The 24,773-nt window shown below is 41.9% G+C and overlaps 1 long non-coding RNA gene across 2 annotated transcripts in view; it reads left to right on the forward strand.

The window, feature by feature from the left end:
• Positions 1–24,773, forward strand: part of LOC133775669 (uncharacterized) — an 86,777-nt gene that overhangs the window by 19,974 nt on the left and 42,030 nt on the right. The window lies entirely within an intron of this gene.

The following is a 24,773-nucleotide window of genomic DNA, read 5'->3' on the forward strand; positions in this document are numbered from 1 at the left end:
GCTAGTTGTAATCAGTGATACCCAGAGGCACGTAATACAACTTTCATCGTGGTTTACCATCCATCTGTGTTTCTCTAACTCTTGAGCTACATGGACGGCTTAATGGATTCTTAGAAGATACGGAGGCTGGAGCCGCAGCTTAATATGCTAATCCTCTGCCTTTGGCACTGGCACCCCGGGTTCTAGTCCCAGTCAGGGCGCCGGATTCTGTCCCGGTTGCTCCTCTTCCAGTCCAGTTCTCTACTGTGGCCCAGGAGTGCAGTGGGGGATGGCCCAAATCCTTGGGCCCTTGTACCCGCATGGGAGACCAGGAGGAAGCACCTGGCTCCTGGCTTTGGATCAGCGCAGCACGCCGGCCACAGCAGCCATTTGGGAGGTGAACCAATGGAAAAAAGGAAGACCTTTCTCTCTGTCTCTCTCTCTCTCACTGTCCACTCTGCCTGTCAAAAAAAAAAAAAAAAAGATATGGAAATCGATAAATTTTAGATTTAAAAATGTGTTATCGGCCGGCGCCGCGGCTCACTAGGCTAATCCTCCGCCTTGCGGCGCCGGCACACCGGGTTCTAGTCCCGGTCGGGGCACCGATCCTGTCCCGGTTGCCCCTCTTCCAGGCCAGCTCTCTGCTGTGGCCAGGGAGTGCAGTGGAGGATGGCTCAAGTGCTTGGGTGCTGCACCCCATGGGAGACCAGGAGAAGCACCTGGCTCCTGCCATCGGATCAGCGCGGTGCGCCGGCCACAGCGCGCTACCGCGGCGGCCATTGGAGGGTGAACCAACGGCAAAAGGAAGACCTTTCTGTTTGTCTCTCTTTCTCTCTCACTGTCCACTCTGCCTGTCAAAAAAATAAAAAAAATAAAAAAATAAAAAATAAATAAAAAATAAAAAATAAAAAAAATGTGTTATCATTTTCAGTTATAAGACATATTAAAATTACTAGCAATAATTTCTGGCAGGTTTGAAGATAGATGCCTCAGGCTGTGTGCAGGTCTTTTCTCACGCTCTGCTTTCTGCTGAATTAGGAAGTGCTAATTCACACTTGTAAGCCATCAGTAATGGGAACACAGTCTGCAGGTATTGTCGATAGCTTTGAACTTTGAGTTAAATATGAATCCAGAAATTTTGGACAGATTTTCCTCTGAACAGTGCATTTTCCCCTCAGGTTGGTTAGATGTTAATATTTCTACTATTTGGTTGTATGTGGCTCCAAGAAATATTTCTTGACATTCTGTGGCAGTGATTTTAAGTTTTAAAATGCGCCCTATAATTTACTGTAGAGCTCTTGGCAGAGGAAATTCTTGAGTATTGAATCAGCACTTCACAATTCAGTATTCTTATGAAATCCCAATGCTCCAAACTCGGCATTACAACCCTGATATTTATACCTTAAGAGAGAGAGAGTGGCAAGTCGAGATGCTAGATATATTGTTGAGATACACAGTCCTTTGAAATCTTTAAGACGGTCTTTATTACATTATCAGAATTGAGAACAAAACTTTAATCTAGTTTTCATTTTAAAAACTTGTGTAATCAGCTGTCATATTTTAGTATGAAAGAAACTGTTGGATTTCTTTTAAATTTACTCTCATCACAAACATTTTAAAAAATTATTTGCATGTATCGATTAGTTAGAACTAAAATGTTCACCTCTAAGGTTAAATGTAACCTTAATGAAGTCAACACCGTATCTGTGAAGTTATCTAAGGGGCAGTTATTTTTATTGCTTTCTTTTATTTTCAGTTATATTTGTAACATCATGCATTTTGTTAGAATCTTCTTATTTAGGAATGAGTCAAAAAGATGGTTTATTATGTCTTTATCTAAAAAGTGAATTTTGTTCTTACTATGGATGGATTTATACTGCAAAAATATACTATTAGTTTTTTTTAAAGATTTATTTACTTAAAAGGCAGAGTTACAGAGAAAGAGAAGGGGAGAGAGAGATCAGAGTCTTCTGTTCACTGGTTCACTCCTCAAATGGCTGCAATGACTCTGCTGGGCCAGGCTGAAGCCAGGAACCCAGAGCTTCTTGCTGGTCCCCCATGTGGGTGCAGGGGCCCGAGGAGTTGGGTCATCCTCTGCAGCAGGGAGCTGGATCAGAAGTGGAGCAGCCAGTGTCCATGTGGGATGCTGGCTACGCAGGCTGTGGCCTTACCCCTCTGTGCCTCAGTGCTGGCCCCAAGTAGTTTTAGAAGTAACTTTTATTTTCCAAAAATCAGCTTAAGAGCTTTGCATATGGCTTTTGATATAGTAGTTTTTGCTTAAAAACAAACCACAAAGCTATAGCTTTACAAAAACAGAAAGATAGGACTCTTTCTAAAACACTACTTTGCAATGATGTAACCAAATTTTTGAAAAAGTGACATTTGAAAGCTTTAAAATCCTGTTCTTAAAAAACAAAACTCGGGAGCTGGCATGGTGTAGCAGGTCGCTGCCTGCAATGCCGGCATCCCATGTGGGTACCAATTCAAAACCGGGCTGCTCCACTTCAGATCCAGCTTTTTGCTAATGGCCTGGGAAAGCAGAAGATGGCCCAAGTGCTTGGGCCCTTGCATCCATGTAGGAGACCTGGAAGAAGCCCTCTAGGAAGTGAACTAGCAGATGGAAGACTTTTCTCTCTCTCTCCTCCCTTCTGTTCCCTACTCTCTAACTTTGCCTTTCAAATAAATAAATAAATCTTAAAAACACACACATACACACACAAAATGAGAGATAATGATCTCTCAGCTCATTCTTCCAACCAGAATATCTAGTTTTGTTTATGCTTGAGTCAGAAATCTCATAACAAGGCCTTCTGTATATTACCTTTTCTCATGATTTCGGCTCTCCCTGTGGGAACTCCTATAAGTATATTCATGGCAGAATTATGTATAGTGGTCAGATGTTTGCTTGAGTGTGCATATTCGGGAAAAATATGGAGATTGTACCTCATGAAAGCAAGTCAAGAATTAGAAGCAGCTGGGGCCACCGCTGTGGCAGAGTGGGCTAAGCATCTGCTTGTTGTACTGGCATCCCGTATGGGCGCCAGGTTCATGTCCTGGCTACTCCTCTTCTGATCCAGCTCTCTGCTATTGCCTGAGAGGGAAGTAGAAGGTGGCCCAAGTGTTTGGGCCCCTGCACCCACGTGGGAGATCCAGAGGAAGCTCTTGGCTCCTGGCTTCAGATCGGCCCAGCCATTGTGGCTATGGGGGAGTGAACCAGTGGATGGTTCTCTCTGTCTCTCCCTTTCTCTGTCTGTAACTCTGCCTCTCAAATAAATAAATAAAATTTTTAGGAAAAATTAAAATTAGCAAATGGTAACAGATGAATTTAAAAGCATAGTACAGAGGGAAAAAATAGAAAAAGTAGTATAATACTTGTTAAGTAAATTAAAGCTGCTTTTAGGGGAAGATGTTTAACCTAGTAGTTAAGATGCCCAGATCCCATATCAGAGTGCTTGGGTTCAGTACTTGGCTCTAGCTCCTGCCTCCTGCTAATGCAGACCCCGGGGAGGTAGACATGAGAGCTCAGGTAATTGAATTTCTGCCACCTCTGTGGGAGACCTGAATTGAGTTCTTGGCTCCAGGCTCTGTCCTGACCCAGTCCTGGCCTTGGTGGGCAGTTGGTGAGTGAACCAACTGATGGGAGTTCTCTGGCTGTGTCTCTCTCTCTTTCATGTAAATAAGTAAATTAAAAAAAAAAAAACACTCCCTTTACCTTTATGGAAATGAAGGAAGACAAAAAGATTCAAGACACCATCACGATTGCCTATGAGGGGACGAAGGAGGAAGGAGTGAGAAATTGGAATTACACAGACGATAAATAAATAAAATAAGGGTGGTGATTTGCACAGATCAATGATGGCAATGGACCTTGAAGTGAGGAATATGATTAACTCAACCCTGTGCACGTGGGGCAGCCACCCTGCCACTCTACATTCCCTTCCCCCATCCTTTCCTAAGAGTTCTAAGGTAAACAGCTCTTGCATGCTTCCATCATGTATTTGTTCTACATAAATGTCTAATCTCTTCAGATAGTTACTCCAAGCAAGTCTGGGCATACCTGACTTAGAAAATCTCACTTTTGACTTTGCCATTGACTAGCAGCTGTGAAAGACTGAATTATGACAGGTTTTCACCAAACCACTAGAAGAAAAAGATACTCCTCCTACCCCCCTAAACCATAAAAGAAAAAGAATGGGAAATAGAATGAGGTACATTACACAGTACTGTTTATCTAAATTAAAATAGCACACACAAAAAGGAACATATTTTGTAAGAACATCTCTCAACAAAAAGATCCTCATTGCTGTTGAGGAGTGCCTCCGATACTCACGTCCATCCATGTTGGCATGGATGGAATGCAAACCTTCATGAATTCTTTCAGAAAGGTTAAACATTTTTGGGTGTGTTTGAATTTGATTGACCTGGTCCTCACACTAGCAACCATGGCTTAAATATCAGAGAAGTTGGTGCAAGTTATTTATTGTTTCTGCAGTTCAATATATCATATTGTATCCTACTGAGATCTTAAGTAAATATCAAGCCAAGAATATGGAAATAACTTAACTTGTAATTCAAAGGCTTTATTTTCTCAAGCTCTCTGTGGTAGTTTTCTGTGACCTTTTAAAGAATATTTGTTTCTCTTTAACTGTGATAAAAATAGAAAAGCTAGTGGTCTGGTTTGTACATATCATGCTGCAGTCAAATTGAGATCTTGATCTCCAGCTAGTTATTCATTAAGTGGGACATATGATAATCAGAGGGTTGACATTGGAATTGGTTGAGTTGAAGCTAGAGCTCTGAATTGCCCATTAGACTCAGGCCATTGATTCCAGTAGAAAAGAGTTTATGATAGTTCATTTTTGTTATCATAATGTGATATTGGCACCATGTGAATATGCAACTTTCCAAACTAAAAGTTTCCTAAGGAAAATTTTAATTTCTTCTTAAAAGCCCTTTATAATGAACACTAAACACATTCATATCCAGCTTTATAAAAAGATAAATTTTCCTTTGAGTCAAATCCTCCTCATACTTAGTTTTTATATGTTGCAATTAACATCTCAATTATAGGTTACCCACAATTACGTTTAGTTTTTCTTTAAAGATTTATTTATTTAATTGAAAGTCAGAGTTATACAGAGAGAGAAGGAGAAGCAGAGAGAGAGAGGTTTTCCCCTCAGTGCTTCACTCCCCAGATAGCTGCAACGGCCGGAGCTGCGCCGACCTGAAGTCAGGAGCCAGAAGCTTCCTGTGGGTCTCCCATGTGGGTGTAGAGGCTCAAGGACTTGGGCCATCCTCCACTGCTTTCCCAGGCCATAGCAGAGAGTTGGAATTAAAGTGGAGTAGCCAGGACTTGAAGCAGTGCCCATATGGGATGCCACCTTTACAGGCGGCGGCATTACCTGCTGCACCACAGCACCAGCCCCATGTTTAGATTTTAAAATTTTTGTTGTTTAGGTGGAGGGCAGGAAACCTGGGGTACAGAAAAGGGGAGATGGGAAGTGCAGTGGTTACTAGTGATTAAAATGTTTATTTTAATTTGGAAGTAGGGAAAGAAAACAGATAAAAGAGAGAAGAAAGTTAAATGCTGAACAACTTACCATTGGGAAGGGAGTGGAAGTGAATTTGATTCTTGCTTTTTTTAAAAAATATATGTTTTGGGGCTGGTGCTGTAGCACAGCAGATAAAGCCACCGTCTGCAGTGCTGGCATCCCATATGGGTGCCGGTTCAAGTCCCAGCTGCTCCTCTTCTGATCCAGCTCTCTGCGATGGCCTGGGAAAGCAGTAGAAGGTGGTCCAAATCCTTGGGCCTCTGGATTCACTTGGGAGACCCAGAGGAAGCTCCTGGCTCCTGGCTCCTGGTTTCAGATTGGTGTACAGCTCCGGCCATTGTGGCCATCTGGGGAGTGAACCAACAGATAGAAGACCTCTCTCTTTCTGCCTCTGCCTTTCAAATAAATAAATGCATCTTTAAATATATATGTAAATATTTATATAACATATATTTAATATATATTAAAATATTTAATATATTTAAACATATATATATATATACATATGTTTTTTTAAATGAGGTGTTGGGGCTGGTGTTGTGGCATAGCAGGTTAAGCTGCTGCCTGTGACACTGGCATCCTATATTGGCATCAGTTCAAGTCCTGGCTGGTCCACTTCTGATCCAGCTCCCTACCAATATACCTAGGAAAACCATGGAAGGTGGACCAAGTCCTTGGACCCCCTACACCCATGTAGAAGATATGGAAGAACCTCCATGCTTCTGGCTTTGACCTGGCACAGCCCTGGCCATTGCAGACCATTTGAGGAGTGGACCAGTGGATAGAAGATCTCTTTTTCTGTCTCTTCCCTTTCTCTCTGTAACTTTGCCTTTCAAATAAATAAAATGTTGGGCATTTGGCACAGTGGTTAAATCACTTATTGGAGTGCATGGTTTGAATCCTAAGTACTCTGCTTCTGATCCAGCTTCTGATAATGCACACGCTGGGAGGCAGTAGGTGATGGCTCAGAAACTTGAGTCCTATCACCCACATGGGAGACATGGGTTGAGTTCTGGGTTCCTGGCTTTGGCCTGGCCCAGTCGTGGCTGTTGTGGCCATTTGGAGATGGAAGCAGATGGAAGAATTATTTCTTTCTCTCTCTCCCTCTCTCCACCTTTCAAATAAAAATGAAAATAAAAATAAATGAGGTGTCTCGGTGAATGTGTGGGTACAAACTGAGAAACAGTCTGAAGTTTGGCTTTTTGTTTTGGGTGATGTATCTCCAGGTTACAAGTTCATTCTGGAAAAGCTTACTCTGCATGTTTTCTGCCAAAGACATCAGCTAATGACTGCAAGAAAGAAAATAGGCAATGCCCACATTTGGAGAAGAATACAGACTTCCATTTATATCATGAAGCAGCATGCTTTTAAAACAAGGGTGCCAAAGTTCCTACTCCTTTCCCTTTAGCGTGTTGGAGGTGCACACGAAGAGCATCTTTGACCATTATTTCCAGACAGGGAGGGAGGAGAGTAGGTCACCAACACTAAGGGGAAAGGATCTTGCCAGCTGCCAGTTTTTGTCACTGAGGTGGGTGACAGACTGTCATGATAGGGAGATAGATACATGTTGCAATTGGTACAACACAAATGCTGTTGGTTGCTAACCTATGTTCTTACTTAAAAAATATATTTTTGATTTGGTGATGGGAACAGTAGTTGTACTGCATTAGGAGAAGGGATAGAATTGGGTTAGGTTGGTTGATGTGTGACCAAATGACTTCTAGTGTGGCTCTTCCCTTATCTCTTAGAAAAAACTTCACAAGAAGTGACTGGTTATAATTGATTCTTGAAGAACTTCCAAAAAAGGATTTGGTTCTTCAATTTTTTTTTTTTTGACAGGCAGAGTGGACAGTGAGAGAGAGAGACAGAGAGAAAGGTCTTCTTTTGCCATTGGTTCACCCTCCAAAGGCCGCCGCGGCTGGTGTGCTGCGGCCAGCGCACCGCGCTGATCCGAAGCCAGGAGCCAGGTGCTTCTCCTGGTCTCCCATGCCGGTGTAGGCCCCAAGGACTTGGGCCATCCTCCACTGCCCTTCCGGGCCATAGCAGAGAGCTGGCCTGGAAGATGAGCAACCGGGACAGAATCCAGCGCCCCGACCGGGACTAGAACCTGGTGTGCTGGCACCGCAGGCGAAGGATTAGCCTAGTGAGCCATGGTGCCAGCTTGGTTCTTCAATTATTGATACTGATTATTGTGTCTTACTGTATAGCTTAAGCCTAGAAGTGATCTGTTGCCCAATATATAGCTGATAACTCTTGAAAAAGAAAGCACTTAGATTCAGATATTCATCTGCACATTGGTCATAAACTGGTAGGTCAAGGGTTCTGTACTCCCTCTATTCAATAAGTGTTTAATGCATTCTTTTTTTAAAGATTTATTTATTTATTTGAAAGTTACACAGAAAGATAAGGAGAGGCAGAGAGAAAGAGAAAGAGGTCTTCCATCTGCTGGTTTACTCCCCAGATAGCTGCAACAGCCGGAGCTATGCTGATCCGAAGCCAGGAGCCAGGAGCTTCTTCCAGATCTCCCTCTTGGGGACAGGGGCCCAAGGGCTTGGGCCATCTTCTACTGCTTTCTCAGACCATAGAAGAGAGCTGGATTGAAAGGGGAGCAGCTGGGACTTGAACCAGTGTCCATATGGGATGCCGGTGCTGCAAATGGTGGCTTTACCCTCTATGCCACAACGCTGGCCCCTCAATGCATTCTTAATCTGTTAGTTGCTATGTGGGAAATTAAAAGAGTACAATGCATTCTAGTAGACATATTTGTGAGTAAGAAAGTATGAGAAAGATAAGCTACAACATTCATATATTACAACATATACAGTTAAGTGAATGCTTGAGTCCAAAAACTATAAAAATTCAATTAGAAAAACCCTATTGTGGTCTGGAAAGGTATTTTGGAGAAAATTGAACTTTGACTTGAGCTCAGGGATGGATTCAATTAGAAAGAAAGAAGATACTCATTCCAAACAGGGCTTAATGTAATGTTAACAAAAAAAATCATGATGTACATTTACCGTATTTAATCCAAAATAAAACAATTTTAAAACTATAAGGCAGAAAATGTGCATGTATCATGGCATTAAAATAACTTACTACAGATTTTTGGTTGTAAGATTCTGGATATTCCATAGGTGGATAACTTTGCCAAGTGTCTTAATTACCTATTTACTTTGTCTATAGACTCATCCACCACTGAGAATAGGGATCTGAATGGCTTAGAGGGAATTAGGATGAAGAGGACAATAAGAATTTTTTGGTTGGTTTTTATTTAAGCTGAAGTATTTAGGTTAGGGTACAGTGGGAGAAAATGGAATGCATGGATGTGATTGGGTTTAAGAATCCTCTAACATCAGTAGCTGACAGATAATGAGAAGCCATTAAAGGTTTTGCAGATTGGTGGTAGATTTAGGAAAGCAGTGGTTTAGTTTCTGAACTCCTGTAATAATGGTACAGTTAGATAAAGAAGATTGGACACTGAGATGAGATGATGAATGAGGAAAATTATTGGATAATTTTTCTACTTATCTGTCCTGTAATTTTCTCCACTTCCAGGATTATTTCATCAAGTTAGTTGGGGTTGTTTCTTCCTCCCTCCTCCCTTTGTTCCTGTCCTCCCTTTTCTTAACCACAATATTATACACACAGGAAAAACGCATTTGTCTTCACAGATTCATTTAAAAATGAATTACTTAGGATCCCATTTGGCTGAAAATAAAGCAAGACTTAACCAACAATGGCTTAAACCATAAAGACATTGTTAATAAGAATTCTGGATCTAGGCTATTCCAAGTTTGTTTAATGGCTCATTATGTCATCAAGGATCAAAGGTCTTTTTGTCTTTCCACTCTGCTATCCTTGTTAGGTTGACTTTCAGTCTGACACTATCTTCTGAGTCCCTCCAAGCTAGAGGCTCTCTTTTATTCACCTTTGTACCCTCAATACCAACCTCAATGCCTTAATAATCATTCATTAAGTGAATGATTATCCCCTTACATACAACGCTTCTTTGTTTGGGAAGGCAATTTTCCATCACGTAAAACTCCCACTCTCCCCTAATTATACCTTAGTGAATGTTCAGCTTCTGAATAAGCAAGACTTGACATTGGTTTGAAAAAATTGCAGCATACTTAGAAGATCTGTAGTTTTTCCAGAATTCAGCAGTTCAAATTTAGATTTGCTGTCCTCAAAACAGCTGGAAATGTTTATTCTCCATCTTAAACATGTAATTTGGGATAAAATGTAAAATTAAGAACTTGAAAAAAAAGAAACATGGCTTATTTAATAATTGGCATGAATAGATCTAGCACATCATAATTAGATAGCAAGAAGACAGCTTTTTGGTGAAAGACTGTTTTGATATAGATTATAAATATATATTGCAATTCTTTCTATACGCAGATGATACCACTCAGTATTTAGTTTGATCCTTAAATCAGTGGTTATAGGTTTAAGGTTAACTTCCTATACTTTTTTTTTTATCCATTCTCAAAAACTAATGAAGATTATTATGATAAAAGCAACAGTTGCTGCTATTTACCTATATACTGTGTGCCAGACATTGAGCCAGTATTTTGCATTTGTTAATTTTTGTTGTTGTGCTTGCTCTGTGGCATAGTAGGTTAAGCTACTGTGCCTGAGTTGCCAGCATCCCGTATGGGCACAGGTTTGAGTCCCAGCTGCTCCACTTCCAATCCAGTTCCCTGCTAATTCATTTGGGAGGGCAGCAGAGGATGGCCCAAGTGCTTGGGCCTCTGCACCCATCTGGGAGACCTGGATGAGGCTCCTGGCTCCTGACTTCAGATTGGCCCAGTTCCAGCCATTGAGGCCATTTGGAGAGTGAATCAGTGGATGGAAAACCTTTCTCTGTCTCTCCTTCTCTCTGTTTGTAATTTTTCTCTCAAATAAAATAAATAAAAATAATTTTGTTATCACAATAATCCAGCAAACATATATTATTATTTTTAACAGATGAGGAAACTGAGGCTTAGCAAGTGTGTTAGTTTCTCATGGCTGCCATAACTAATTACCACAAGCTTGGCCACTTAAAACATGAGAGACTTATTCTCTCACAGTTTTGGAGATCAGGAATCTGATATCAAGGATTTAGTAGGACTGGTTCTTTTTGGAAGTTCCATGAGAATATCCCTCCATTCCTTGATTCCTCCAGCTTCTGTGGGCTGTTGCATTCACTGGCTTATGCCTACTCCCCCACTGTCTCTTTGTGTTAAGGAAACTTATGAAGCTTATAGGACCTGGATAATCAGGACTGTTTCATTTCCAGATCCTTTATTAAGCATGCCTGGAAAAAAGTTACTGCATATTGTAACCTTCACAGGTCTCACAGATTCAAATACAGACATACCTTTGGAGCACTTCTCAGCCTACCTCAGAATTGGTGTATTAGTCAGCTCTTTGTTACCACAACTAAAATCTCTGAGAGAAGCTACTTATGCATGAAGGTTTATTTTGACTCATAGTTCTTTCAATTTTTTTTTAAAGATTTATTTATTCACTTGAAAGGCAGAGTTACAGAGAGGCAGAGGTAGAGGTAGAGGTAGAGGTAGAGAGAGAGACAGACAGACAGACAGGTTTTCCATCTGGTAGTTCACTCCCCAAATGGCCACAATGGCCGGAGCTGTACTGATCTGAAGCCAGGAGCCAGGGGCTTCTTCCAGGTCTCCCACATGGGTGCAGGGCCCAATGTGGGACCCCTGCTTTCCCCTTTCTTTCACTGCTTTCCCCTGCCATAGCAGAGAGCTGTATTGGAAGTGGAGCAGCCAGGACTGGAACTGGTGCCCATATGGGATATCGGCGCTGCTGCAAGCAGTGTCTTTAGCTGCTATGCTACAACGCTGGGCTCTCCCCGTGGGTTTTTTTTTTTTTTTTTTTTTTGATTCATTTATTTGAAGTCAGAGTTACAGAGAGAAAGATAGAGACAGAGTGAGTGATATTCCATCCTATGATTCACTCCCCAGATGGCCACAACAGCCAGGGCTGGGCCAGGCTGAAGCCAAGAGCCAGAAGTTTCTTCCAGGTCTCCCACGTGGGTGGCAGGGTCCCAAATATTTGGGCCATCTTCCACCCTTTTTCCCAGGCCACTAGCAGTGAGCTGAATTGGAAATGGAGCAGCTGGGACTCGAACGGTGCCCATATGGGATGCCGGCACTGCAGCAGCTTTACTCGCTACACAACAATGCCAGCCCCTGGATCATAGTATTGGAGGTTCACAGTCCAACATTGGGTGGCTCCATTGATCTGGTATCTCATGCGGTTGGTAGATGACAGAATGCACATGGAGGCAGGATTGTATAGCAAGCCAAGAAATAGAAAGGAGGCCGGCGCCGCAGCTCACTAGGCTAATCCTCCGCCTTGCGGCGCCGGCACACCGGGTTCTAGTCCCGGTCGGGGCACCGATCCTGTCCCGGTTGCCCCTCTTCCAGGCCGGCTCTCTGCTGTGGCCAGGGAGTGCAGTGGAGGATGGCCCGGGTGCTTGGGCCCTGCACCCCATGGGAGACCAGGATAAGCACCTGGCTCCTGCCATCAGATCGGCGCAGTGCGCCGGCCGCAGCACGCCTACTGCGGCGGCCATTGGAGGGTGAACCAACGGCAAAAGGAAGACCTTTCTCTCTGTCTCTCTCTCTCACTGTCCATTCTGCCTGTCAAAAAAAAAAAAGAAAAGAAATAGAAAGGAACAGGGATCATGCTCTTCATCTACTCTGTAGGGTCTCTTCTTATAAAGTTGCCATGATATCATAAAAGCACCACCCTAACTATCTAATCCAATCTAATCACTTTCCAAGGCCCCACCTTCAGACACTATAATTGGGTCAAGTTCTGTACTTCATTAAGATTTTGGGGCTCAAGTCTTTAACACATGGGCCTTCAGGAGACACCCAAAATATTACTATCCAGCCATAACAATTAGGGAATTTGGCCAAAATCCATTACTAATCCTTGACAATTATGAGAACTGAACTCTGACTTCAGAGTTTATACTCCCCTCACAAAAGAATGAATTTTCTTAAAAAATTTTTTGTTTATTTATTTGAAAGGCATAGTTAGAGAGAGAGAGAGAGAGAGAGAGAGAGAGAGATACAGAGAGAGGAAGAAGGAGAAAGAGGGAGAGAGAGAGTTAGTTAGAGAGAGGGAGAGAAAGAGAAAGAAAGTGAATCTTTTATCTGCTGATTCACTCCCCATATGGTTGCAATGGCCAGGGCTGGGCCAGAATGAAGCCAGAAGCCAGGGTCTTCATCCAGGTCTGCACCCATGTGGGTGCAGGGGCCCAAGAACTTTGGACCATCTTCTACTGCTTTCCAAAGTACTTTAGCAGGGAGCTGGATTAGAAGTGGAGCAGTCCAGACTTGAATGGGTGTCCATATGGGATGCCAGTGTTTTAGGCAGCTGCTTAACCTGCAACATCTCAACACCAGCCCTGAATTTATACTTTGCATCATTTTCCCAAATGGTTTTGCAAGACATCTGCATTGTCAGGAAGGGAATGTGAGCAAAGAGAGACAGAGGAGATTGGAAGTGAGGATTCACAGAAGATATCAGAAGTAAGGGGAGGCAGCTGGCGCTGCAGCTCAGTTGGCTAAACCTTTGCCTGCGGCGCTGGCACCCCGGGTTCTAGTTCCCGTCTGGGCGCCGGATTCTGTCCCAGTTGCTCCTCTTCCAGGCCAGCTCTCTGCTGTGGTCCAGGGAGGCAATGGAGGACGGCCCAAGTGCTTGGGCCCTGCACCCACATGGGAGACCAGGAGGAAGCACCTAGCTCCTGGCTTCGGATCAGCGTGGTGCACTGGCTGTAGTGGCCATTTGGGGGGTGAACCAATGGAAAAAAGGAAGACCTTTCTCTCTGTCTCTCTCTCTCTCACTGTCTAACTCTGCCTGTCAAAAAAAGATACATGTACATTTAGATTCTGCATCACATTTTTGTAAAAAAAAATTTGAGAGGCAGAGAGAGGAAAAAAAAAGGAGGAAGAGAGAGTTTTCATTTTCTAGTTCTCTCCCTAAAATGCCTACAATGGCCAGGGTTGGGTTGGGTCTTCATGTACTGGAGACTCAACCCAGGTCTCCCATGTGGGTGGCGGGAACTCAATTACTTGTGCCATCACTGCTATCTCCTAGGATCTGCATTAGCAGGAAATTGCAGTCAGGAGCCAGAGCATTTGGAGATTGGACCAGCCAATGGAAGATCTCTCTCTCTCTCTCTCTTTCTCTCTGTCATTCTGCCTTTCAAATAAATAAATTAATCTTAATAAATATTGTTTAGAACTCATAGAAAAAGTTTCTAATATTTTATTATGAAAAGCTTTAAAACATACAGAAAAGTTAAAAAAGAATTGCATGTTGAATATCTATATACCTGTAATTTATTTAAATTATCATTTGTTAATTTGAGAGGCAGAGACAGATAGAAAGACACACAGAGAGAGAGAGAGAGAGAGAGAGAGAGAGAGAGAGAGAGAACGCATTCTTATTTGCTCATTCAGTCCTCAAATGCCTTCAACAACCAGGGCTGGCCTAGGCTTGAAGTTGGGAGCTGGGAACTCAATCCAGGTCTGTCACATGGGTGACAGAAACCCAATTACTTGAGCTATTACTTCCTTCTAGGGTCTACATTGGCAGGAAGCTGGTGTCAGTATGGGAATCAAACCAAGGTACTCTGATGTGGGACATGGTCATTATAATTGCTAGACTAAATGTCTACTCTTACCCAGCATTTTGATCAAGGTTTGAAAGGCAGAGTGGCAGTTTGAGAGAGAGAGAGAGAGAGAGAGAGAGGGAGAGAGATATCTTCCATCTGCTGCTTCATTTCCAAAATGGCTGCCACAGCCATGGCTGGTCCAGGATAAAGCTAAAAGCCTGGGACTCCATCTGGGTCTCTTATATGGGTGGCACAGGCCCAAGCACTTGGACCATCATCCACTGATTTCATGCACACTTTAGCAGGAAGCTAGATCAGAAGCAGAGTAGCTGTGACTCAAAACTCATATGAAATATTGGCATTGTCAGCCATTGCTTAACTTGCTGTGCTACAATGTTGGCCTCAAAAATTAGTTACTTTGACAATTTTTAGTGATATAAAAAAACTGTAATGGCCTAATGTTTCAAAATCAAGGTCATATACAAAAAAAAGCAGTTTATAAGATTGTATAGACAGAGAAAGAGAGAGAGAAAGAGAGAGAGAGAGAGAGAGAGAGAGAGAGAGAGAGAGAGAGAGAACCTTCCATCCACTGTTTCATTTCCCATATAGCTGCAATGGCCAGGACTGGGTCAGGCTGAAGCCAGGATCCAGGAGCCTCATCTGAGTCTCCCACATGGATGCAGGGTCCCCAGGACTTGCGCCATCCTCAGCCACTCCCAGGAGCATTAGCAGAGAGTTGCATCAGAAATGAAGCAGCTGGAACTCGAATTGGTGCCCAATAGGATGCCAGCATTGCAGGTGGTGGCTTAGCCCCTGCTGCACCACAACACCAGCCCCATACTAGTACTTCTTTTTGTCAGAGGAATTTCAACTGAGGGAATGAGTTGAAATGATTTAGAAAATGGAACTGTTTTTTGATAAGAATCTTGCTAAGATAATATATGAGAGTGCTTCAGAAAGTTTGTAGAAAAATTGAATTAAGAGAAATTTATTTTGGTTCAAAACTTTTGAAACTTATACATAATTTTTCATAATATACACTTTCCAATAACATTTTGAAGATGGCTCTTTGCAGATTTCAGGTTTTTTTGCACCAAAATAAATTTAGTCTTTGATTTCTAATTTCCACAAATTTTTTGAAGTATCCTTATATACATTCCATTTAACAGGAAAATTTATGAAAATACTTTTCCTGGGTTCTGGTGACCTGGCTTAATGAGATATACCTTATTATCTTCTCTCCTCACTCCACATACATGTTAATACTGGACAGAATATTGCAGAATGTTTAAATTCACTAACCAAGTTCAAAATAATGAATGAAACTTCCCAGATGTCAGAAAGTATGAGAGAGTGTGAAGCCAAATAGACTGATATCACAATAACTTAGAAAGAAATCAGTCTGGAATAGACCCATGGGACTAGTGGTTGAGCTTTTAGTATCTCTGTTCATTTAAGGACACAGGGTGTGGCACTGGGCCCTTTTACAATAGGAAATAGCTCTGAGATTTCCCCAGAGAGCAAAAACCCTTAAAGTGTTACACTCTTAATGAAATGGAGCTAGAAGAATTTTGTCTGTCTGCCTATCTAGGAAAATGATTGGAAACATCTCTCTGCTATTGAAAAATCAGAGAGCCAGCTTGTGTCTTGTGTAAGCATAGTTCATATTTACATTTGTCAAATGGTCCCAGAATCCTCATCCAAGACATAACATAAAAATAGGTAGTACTCAGTACAACTTGCAGAGGCAAATGCCAACCTCTCTGTAGGAACTGTTCTGTAACACAAGATGCATGGCATTCTCATGGGTGCTCCCAACACCATTAAATCCCTGTTGGAAATGTACTTACAATAAAACATGCAAACCCAAAAGCAGGAAGTGCTCCCTGAGGGAGAATCAAAGCAAATATGAGAATTAATAACCTACCTATTTGAGATCAGCAAGTTAAGAGATACTACAAAAAGTCTGTTCAACATGATAAAATAGACGAAAGGGGGCAGTCTATGGACAGTCAAGGTGACACATAAATTAACTGTTGCAATCTTGAACCAAGATGGGTGTCTTAGTCCATGCTCTAGTCTTATCTACTCAACTTGTGTCAGTGATTCAGATTAGTGAAAGAATTTTCCAGCAAAGTCAAAGGTGAAGTCCTTTGAAGGAATTGAGGAGAAAATGGCTGTTTTGGTATCCATGGATTCCTTTATGAGGAATTACTCACCTTTTCAAGAGGAATTGGATAAGAGCACATTGAATACCATGAATTTGAGGCCCTTGAAAGGTGTGCTTTTTAGACTCCTTTATTTAGAAGACCTACAAGTTAACAAGACTTTAATCTCTAATTCTTTAGTTTTTTAGACTTAAATAATTGAAAGGTTTATTTTAAGAAAAACAAACAAGACTCCCTTATTCATTGTGTTCTTCTGATTATGTCATTCCGCAATGCACTTGACCTCATTTTTTTGGTGGGGGGGTAGTATCTCCTTGGGAAACCTATATCTTCACGGGTAGATGTGTTATCTCAGGGAGTCTCTTTTGCTTTTTGCCCAGTGACATCAGTTCCTTGCACTTGGCCTACCTGGTGCTTTATCAGGCTAGAATCAAAGGAATGTCTGAAGGACCAGTGTACAAAAGAGCAATCCACTTGGAAAACATTAGACATAGTTACTCCTCCAAGAACTACACAATGTGAAACATAACAAAATAAAAATGAGCAAGCAATAAAGAAGGGAAGATTCTTTAAAAACATTTATTTGTGGCCGGCTCCGTGGCTTAACAGGCTAATCCTCTGCCTTGCAGCACTGGCACACCAGGTTCTAGTCCCGGTTGGGGCGCCGGATTCTATCCCGGTTGCCCCTCTTCCAGGCCAGCTCTGTGCTATGGCCTGGGAAGGCAGTGGAGGATGGCCCAAGTCCTTGGGCCCTGCACCCGTATGGGAGACCAGGAGAAGCACCTGGCTCCTGGCTTCGGATCAGCACAATGCGCCGGCTGCAGCGGCCATTGGAGGGTGAACCAACGGCAAAAAGGAAGACCTTTCTCTGTCTCTCTCTCTCTCTCTCTGGCCACTCTGCCTGTCAAAAATTAAAACAAACAAACAAACAAAACCATTTATTTGTTATTAAAATTGTTTTCACTTAGCAGTACATACACGTGACATGTAACATGGTGCCCTAGCCCTTGTGGAGTTTATCCTGTAAATGGGCCACACGTAAAAGAAGGAAAATGAATGAGAAAATCCTATCTATGTTCAAAGGTAATAGGTGATATGGAGAGAAAGCAAAGAGGGGGAATAAACAAGGTGTGCAGGGAATGCACCGCTGAGAAGGAGACATCTTGACAAAAATCCAAAGGAACCGAAGGAACAAACCGTGTATATATCTGGGCGAAGAGTATTCTAGGTAAAAGAGCAAGCGCAAAATCTGAGTGCTGAATCTATGATGGTTAAAATCAAGACCATAGAATAAAGGATTTATAACAAAAAGTGTTAGAACCTTGTGATGTCTTTCCTCCTTGTTCTGCCTTTTCACTACCCAAAGGCAAACATTTTACTTCTTTTCAATTTTTTTTTTCCTGTTTTTGGTTCTGCTGGTTACTTCCAGGCCTCTAATTCATATGTTCATGTAGCTCCATCTTCATTTACTGACTTTAAATGTTATCTGTGGGGGCTAGCACTGTCATGCAGTGGGTTGAACTGCTACTTGTGAAGCTGGTGTCCCATATCAGAGTGCTAGTTCAAGCCTCGGCTGCTCCACTTTTGATCTAGCCTCCTACTAGTGCACCAAACTGAAGATGCTTCAAGTACTTGAGACCCTGTGACCCACGTGAAAAGCCTGGATTGTGTTCCTGGCTCCTGGCTTCAGCCTGGCCTGGCCCTAGGTGTTGCAGTCATTTGGAGAATGAACTATCAGATGGAAGATTTTTTCTTGTGTTTCTCTCTCTCTAACTCTGCCTTTCAAATACATAAATAAATAAATCTTTAAAAAATAAAATACTATCTGTTAAGGATTTAACTCATGCCATTCTACCTCCTATACTTACTCCTCCCAGGAATAAGGTGCACATGAGCTTTATTTAGGACATTAATTATCATTATAACTTTAATATATTTACACCTCTATTTCTAGTTCCATTGATTTGGATAGGAGAGAACAGCTGGAATGGGAAAATACAGACAGATCTATGGGGTTGGACAAAGGTCAGAAGTCTGGAAATGGGTACAAAGTACAGAGTCATTGAAGAGGTATTTAGCGTTCAAAGCTGATTAGAATCTAGATCAGCCTCCATGGGCGAAGGTTGCAAAATGTAAGTTCCAATGGTCAAAGTGCAAATGGAGATTAAGAGTAGCAGTATAACCGAGTCTGGGACTGCTGTGAGATGGCCTATTCCTGAGAAGACTAGAGTTTAAGGACAAGAAAGTTGAGCATTTGGAGAGGCTGAGGCACTGGCCTATCTTCCATGAATAGAGTAAAAGTGCTTTCCTTATGGCAGAATTCTAGCTCTTTGCTGGCATACTGTGCCACTAATTGGCTTGTTTGATCTGAGATTCCATACCTACTTCCTCCATTCTCTTCTAAATCCTGTGAGGGCTGCCCCTGTAGAATGCATTTCCAAAGTTTCTTTGCTTCTAAGTTTCTCACATGGATTCTTTATTTTATTTTATCTTTTAAGATTTACTTATTTATTTGAAAGGATGGGTTAGAGAGGCAGAGGCAGAGAGAGAGAAGTCTTCCATCCAGTGGTTCACTCCCCAAATGGCTGCAACAGCTGGTGCTGCACTAATCTGAAGCCAGGAGCCAGGAGCTTCCTCCAGGTCTCCCTCATGGGTGCAGGGGCCATCTTCCACTGCTTTCCAGGCCACAATAGAGAGCTGGATCGGAAGTGGAGTATTGGGGTCTCAAACCAGCTCCTATATGGGATGCTGCCACAGCGCTGGCCCCTCACCCATGGGTTCTAAGTTTTACACTTGAGGAACTCAGAAGGGAAGTTGGAAGGAAAAAAGGAAAGAAGTACTTCATCCCCTATTGCTTCAGGGGGTGCATAGAGTTTCTGTTTTCTGCTATTTTCCCCGGTCTCTGGGTTTTGATAATATTGTAGTGACTTCCTACTGTTTCTCATTGTGCTCTGTCTTGCCTCTCGCCTTTTTAAATATCTTTCTAAGTGGTTCCCTGTATAAGCTTGTCTTCATGGAGCCACTTGACATGGGCTCCACTTTCCTGAATGGACACTGATGAACATATGCTATAGACACTGAAGATATTTTTCTAATACTAAGGAAATATTAGACTCCTGACAAGTAAGTGAAGGTAGTACTGGGGTTTATGCAGATTCTGTGTAATGTTACTAATTTTTTAAACCTTAAGCTTGATTTTCCTTCTTTTCAGTGGCATTTTTTTTTTTTTTTTGCATTTGGTTGTTATCTGGTGCCTCTGACACACTCTAGACAAGGTGCTGGACACTTAAATTACCTTTGGTGGTTGTCAACCCATGTCAGTATGTCAAATGGTGACACACACACACACACACATACAAAATATTTTAGAACAAAATGACAATTTAGATGTGAAAATCATTTGAACATATGGCATCCACTTAGTTGTTTCCAGAGATAAAACTGAAGCTATTGGCTTAAATATGAACTTATAATTACAAAAGGTTACCAGAGAACAGTGGATCAGCAACATAACTTACATCTGTTAGGAAGTTCCAGTGATGATCATGGGAATTACAAGCTAAGTTATTTCACTATGATTCTTGGCATTGTAGTAGAATGAAAGATAAACTATAGGGTCAAAAAGTATAGAGTAAACAGAATGCATTAAGAAATGGTAGTTAGTGCAGGGCTTCATTTGTTATGACACCAAATAAACAAGTGTGGAGTGTTGGAAAAATGGACTTTTTGAGGAGTATAAATACATGAATTAACATAAGCAAATCAATGAGCAAATTTTACTTTAGATATTCATAAAACCCTTTGCGTAAAGTAATAGCATGTTATCTTCACCCTATTCAAATATGAAAAGATTTTGAAAATTATGATGTGCAATACTGAAGAGGAAACTAGTCACCCTGAGCAGGTTATTCAGCACGTTTCTGGATGGTAATTAAGCAATGTGTTTGACTCACTGCTAGGAATTTATCCTGCAGAAATAGTCATAGATGTATGCTTTGAATAATAACAATTCATTACAGTCCAATTTATGACTGAAAGTACAAAACAAAACAACACTCCAGGGGTTGGTGCTGTGGCATAGCAGGTAAAGCTGCTGCCTGCAATGCCAGTTTCCCATATGGGTACTGGTTCTAGTCCTGGTTGCTCCACTTCCAATCCAGCTCCCTGCAGATATGCCTGGGAAGCAGCAGAAGATGGCCCAAGTGCTTGGGCCCCTGCCACCTACATGTGAGACCTGAATGAATCTCCTGGTTCCTGGCTTAGGTCTCGCCCAACCCTGGCTGTTGCAGTCTTTTGAGGAGTGAACCAGCAGATGGAAGATCTCTCTCTGTAATTCTGGCTTTCAATAAACACATAAATCTTAAAAAAAAGTAATGTGTAAGAATAAGGGGAAATGTATGATTTATTAAGTAAAAAAGCAAGATTTTCTTTTTTGTGTGCTTGTTTCTTTTTTTTAATATTCTAGAAAAAGTTTGTTTTGTAAATAGATGAAGATAAATTAAAAAATGCAATTTATAAAATCAAAATTGATATTTTGAGATTTGATTATTGTTTATAGCCCTTGTCTCTACTGTTGAGGAATAGTGTTTTTTTTCTTCTTACTGTTTGTTGAATTCTTTACTTAGTGGAGGGTTATGCTTATGATTATAAAATAAACTAAAACTATGTCATTGTAAAAATTAAAAGCAAATAAGAAAGGAAGGAAGAGGAAGAGTAGGAGCATGGGCAGGAGGGAGGGTAGAGTGGGAAGTATCACTGTGCTCCTAAATCTGTATACATGAAAAACAGGAAATGTGTTCACCTTATTTAATAAAAAAACAAAAACAAACAAACAAACAAAAAAAAACTGGCCTTAAATTCTAGTTTTAAAAGTCAGCAAATGAGGGCAGTTGTTTGGCCTAGCAGTTAAGATGTCCACATCCCCTATCAGACTGTGTGGGTTCAGTAATTCTTCATTCCAGCTTCTTGGTAATGTAGACCATGGGAGGCAGTGTTGATGGCCCAAGTGTTTGGGTTCTTGTCACCCACGTGGGAGTCCTGGGTTGAGTTCTTAGCTCCTGCCTTTGGCTGTTATGGGCATTGTGGGAGTGAACTCAGGGTTGGAAACTCTGTTTCTGTCTCTCTGCCTCTTAAATAAATAAATAAAAACAAGAAGAAATGATCACTTAAAAAAAAAAAGGAAATTTTGTTTTCCTTTTTTTCTCTTTGCCTCCAAGGTTATTCCTGCTCCTCTTTCTTGGCTGGTCTAATTTTTTTTTAAAGATTTATTTTATTGATTTGAAAGACAGAGTTACAGAGAGAGGTAAAGACAGAAAGGTTTTCCATCCGCTGGTTCACTCCCCAGATGGCCGCAATGGCTGGAGCTGCGCCGATCCGAAGCCAGGAGCCAGGAGCCTCCTCCAGGTGTCCCATGTGGGTGCAGGGGCCCAAGGACTTGGGCCATCTTCTACTGCTTTCCCAGGCCATAGCAGAGAGCTGGATCAGAAGAGGAGCAGCTGGGACTAGAACTGGCACCCATATGGGATGCCAGCGCTTCAGGCCAGGGTGTTAACCCACTGCACCACAGCACCGATCCCAGCTGGTCTAATTTTTAAAAGACTGACTCAAGCACTTTCTTCTTGGAAGCCTTACCTGCCCTATCCTTTTTCTACCTTCAGACCCTTTTGGGTTAAGCATCTTTGGGTCCCATAGCTCTATCTTAGCCTTTTCCACACTCTTGGTCTTATGCTGAAGACTGGACTACCAACACTAAGAAATAGATCATATTGGAGTCTGCAGTTTGAGAGGCTTGGGTTTGTCAGAAATTTGGCCTCAAAGGAAGTCTTAAGGAGTATGTGCGTCAGAGGGCAGTGTGAGTCAGTGAGTCAGAAAACAAGCAGACAGTAGAGTTTCTACCAATTTGTCAAACATTTATTGAGAATTTTTATGGGCATGGTTTAGTGCTAGGTGAAAACTTGGAACTACACTAACTACACATTACTCAGTGTAAGTCCCAGTGCACAAGCAGATTAGAAATGGTCTGATCATTCCTCCTCCTTTGGGAAGAGGTATTGAGAGGGTTAGTCTCCCAGGTGTGGGTCACTCAGGGCTGAGATTTCTGGAGGAAGTGGTTCTTACCTGGAGCATTCTGTGGTGTGAACCCAAAATTCACACCAAAACAAAGAGAGCTGGGATACCTACAGGGTGTTACAGCATTTAGCTTCTAGGTTAAAGAAAGAGTGGAGAGGGCAGGTACAATTCAGGAGAATTCAATTAAGTTCCGTTTTCTGTCTGCAACTAGCAGTTTTATGATGTTGGGCAAATAATGTAGTAAGTAAATTAATTCTGAATCTCTGTTTTCCATAACATGGAGATACTAGTATTTACCTTGCCTACCTCTCAAGATTGTTGTATAAAGTGAGAAAATGTCTATGAAAGAATTTTGTAGACTATGAAACCTGAAGATGACAAAGGTGAAATGAAGGGGTTCCATCCTACAGGGCAGGCACTGGGGCCATGATCTTCCTGGGTCAGCAGAGACAGGATGAGTTGTTCTTGGCTAGAGGGAATATGTGGGCAGATTCTGGCACAGGACATTGGCAATAAAACTGGGTTTTTGACCATATCTGACCACTGCTGTTAAGAATGACCTAATGAGGCTGGAAAAGATCTGGGCAAGAACTACGTAGTGAGAGGAAAGGATCTGCTGAAGACGTGATTCTCCCATACAGAAAGATGAATATTGAGGAACTATGAACAAAGTACTGCTATTATTTTAGAATATTTATTTTTATTTATTTGAAAGGTAGAGTGACAGAAAGAGACATAGAGACAGGGAGAGAAACAGTGGTTCCCTCCTCAAGTGGCTGCAATGGGCCCAGGTTGGACCAGGCTGAAGCCAGGAGCCTGCAACTCCTCCATCTGGATCTCCTATGTGGGGCCTAAGTACTTGGGCCATTTTCCATTGTTTTCCCAAGTAGAATAGCTGGAACTTGAACTGACACTCAGATGTGGGATGCTGGCTTTGCAGGTGGTGGCTTATCCCACCGTGACACAATGCTAGCCTCATATGAATAAATTTTTTTTAAAAGATTTATTTATTTACTTTGAAAATCAGAGTTACAGAGAGAGGGAGAGACAGAGAAAGAAATTTTTAGGAAAGATTTATTTTTGTATTTGAAAGAGATACAGGGAGAGAAGTAGAGAGAGAGAAAGAGATAGATAGAAAGAGAGAGAGAGAGAGAGAGAGAGAATCTTCATCTGCTGCTGCACTCCCCAAATGGCCCGAATGGTTGGGGCTGGGCCAGGCTGAAGCCAGAACTCAGGAGCTTCTTCTGGGTCTTCCACATGGGTTCATGGGCCCAAGTACTTGGGCCATGTTCCACTGCTTTCCCACGTGCATTAGCAGGGAGGTGGACTGGGACTTGAATGAGTACCCATTATGGGATGCTGGCACCGCAGGCGGGGGCTTAACCTTCTACACTACAGTGCTGGCTCCTGATTTTGTTCTTAAGAAGTGTTATATAAGCCAGAAATGGGAAAATGGAATGAAGCAGTAAATAAATAAAGTTCAAGAAGGATTTAGATGTTCTTGGATGACAGGATGGAACTGGATTATTAAGCAGCTTTGAGGATGCTTAGGGTAAATCACTGCTATGAGGTTACTATCATGGAGGACTCCCAAACTTTTCCAAAATAACCTTTTGTTATATCTTATGAGACTAGGGTTAAGTCCTAAGTCTGACACTTACTTTCAAGTTCTCTTCATTAGAGAATTGATTTGCTTCTTGGCCTTTTGGCTAAGATGAAGAGTGGGAAAGTGGATGAAAACAGGTTTTTTTTTTTTTTTTTTTTTTTGCTGACAAGACATTTCTGCAATGCTCAATGTGCCTATAATTCCTAGGGCAATATCTATAATTCCTGCTCAGTAAGGATCTCTCTAAGAACAGACTAGGTCAGTCTTATTTGCAGCTGTATCCCAGTGCCTGGTACAGCTCCTGGCAAACTCTGGCACCTATCCAGTATTGCAAATTGAATGCCCTTTCCTAAGAATTGTTGATATTGTGGATAGGATCCTTCTTGTCCAGTGGAATTTCTCTTTGAAGACCCTAGCCTGGGCCAACAGCAGTGTTTTAAAATTTCTCACAGTTGTCAGACCTGGAGTTGGGCTCTGGCATTGCCTTGAGCCATCCATACAACACCCTCAACTGGTTGGCATCTGTCTCTTCTGCGACTTTCACTGTGCTGCAGACTTCTGTTTTCTTCTGTTCTGTGTGTGGTCATGGAGCCTCTCTTTTCTGCTTGTGAGCATTAGTGTCTTCTTTGCTTGGGCTGCCCTGATACATTTTTGTTGATTGGTGGTTCAACAAATAGACTTTCATTTCTCACGATTCTCAGGTGAGGGGCTGGCTTAATGGTTGTCTGCCTTCTCACCATGTCCTTACATGG

The sequence above is a fragment of the Lepus europaeus genome, chromosome 17 (assembly GCF_033115175.1).
Source record: "Lepus europaeus isolate LE1 chromosome 17, mLepTim1.pri, whole genome shotgun sequence".
NCBI classification, from domain to species: Eukaryota; Metazoa; Chordata; class Mammalia; order Lagomorpha; family Leporidae; genus Lepus; species Lepus europaeus.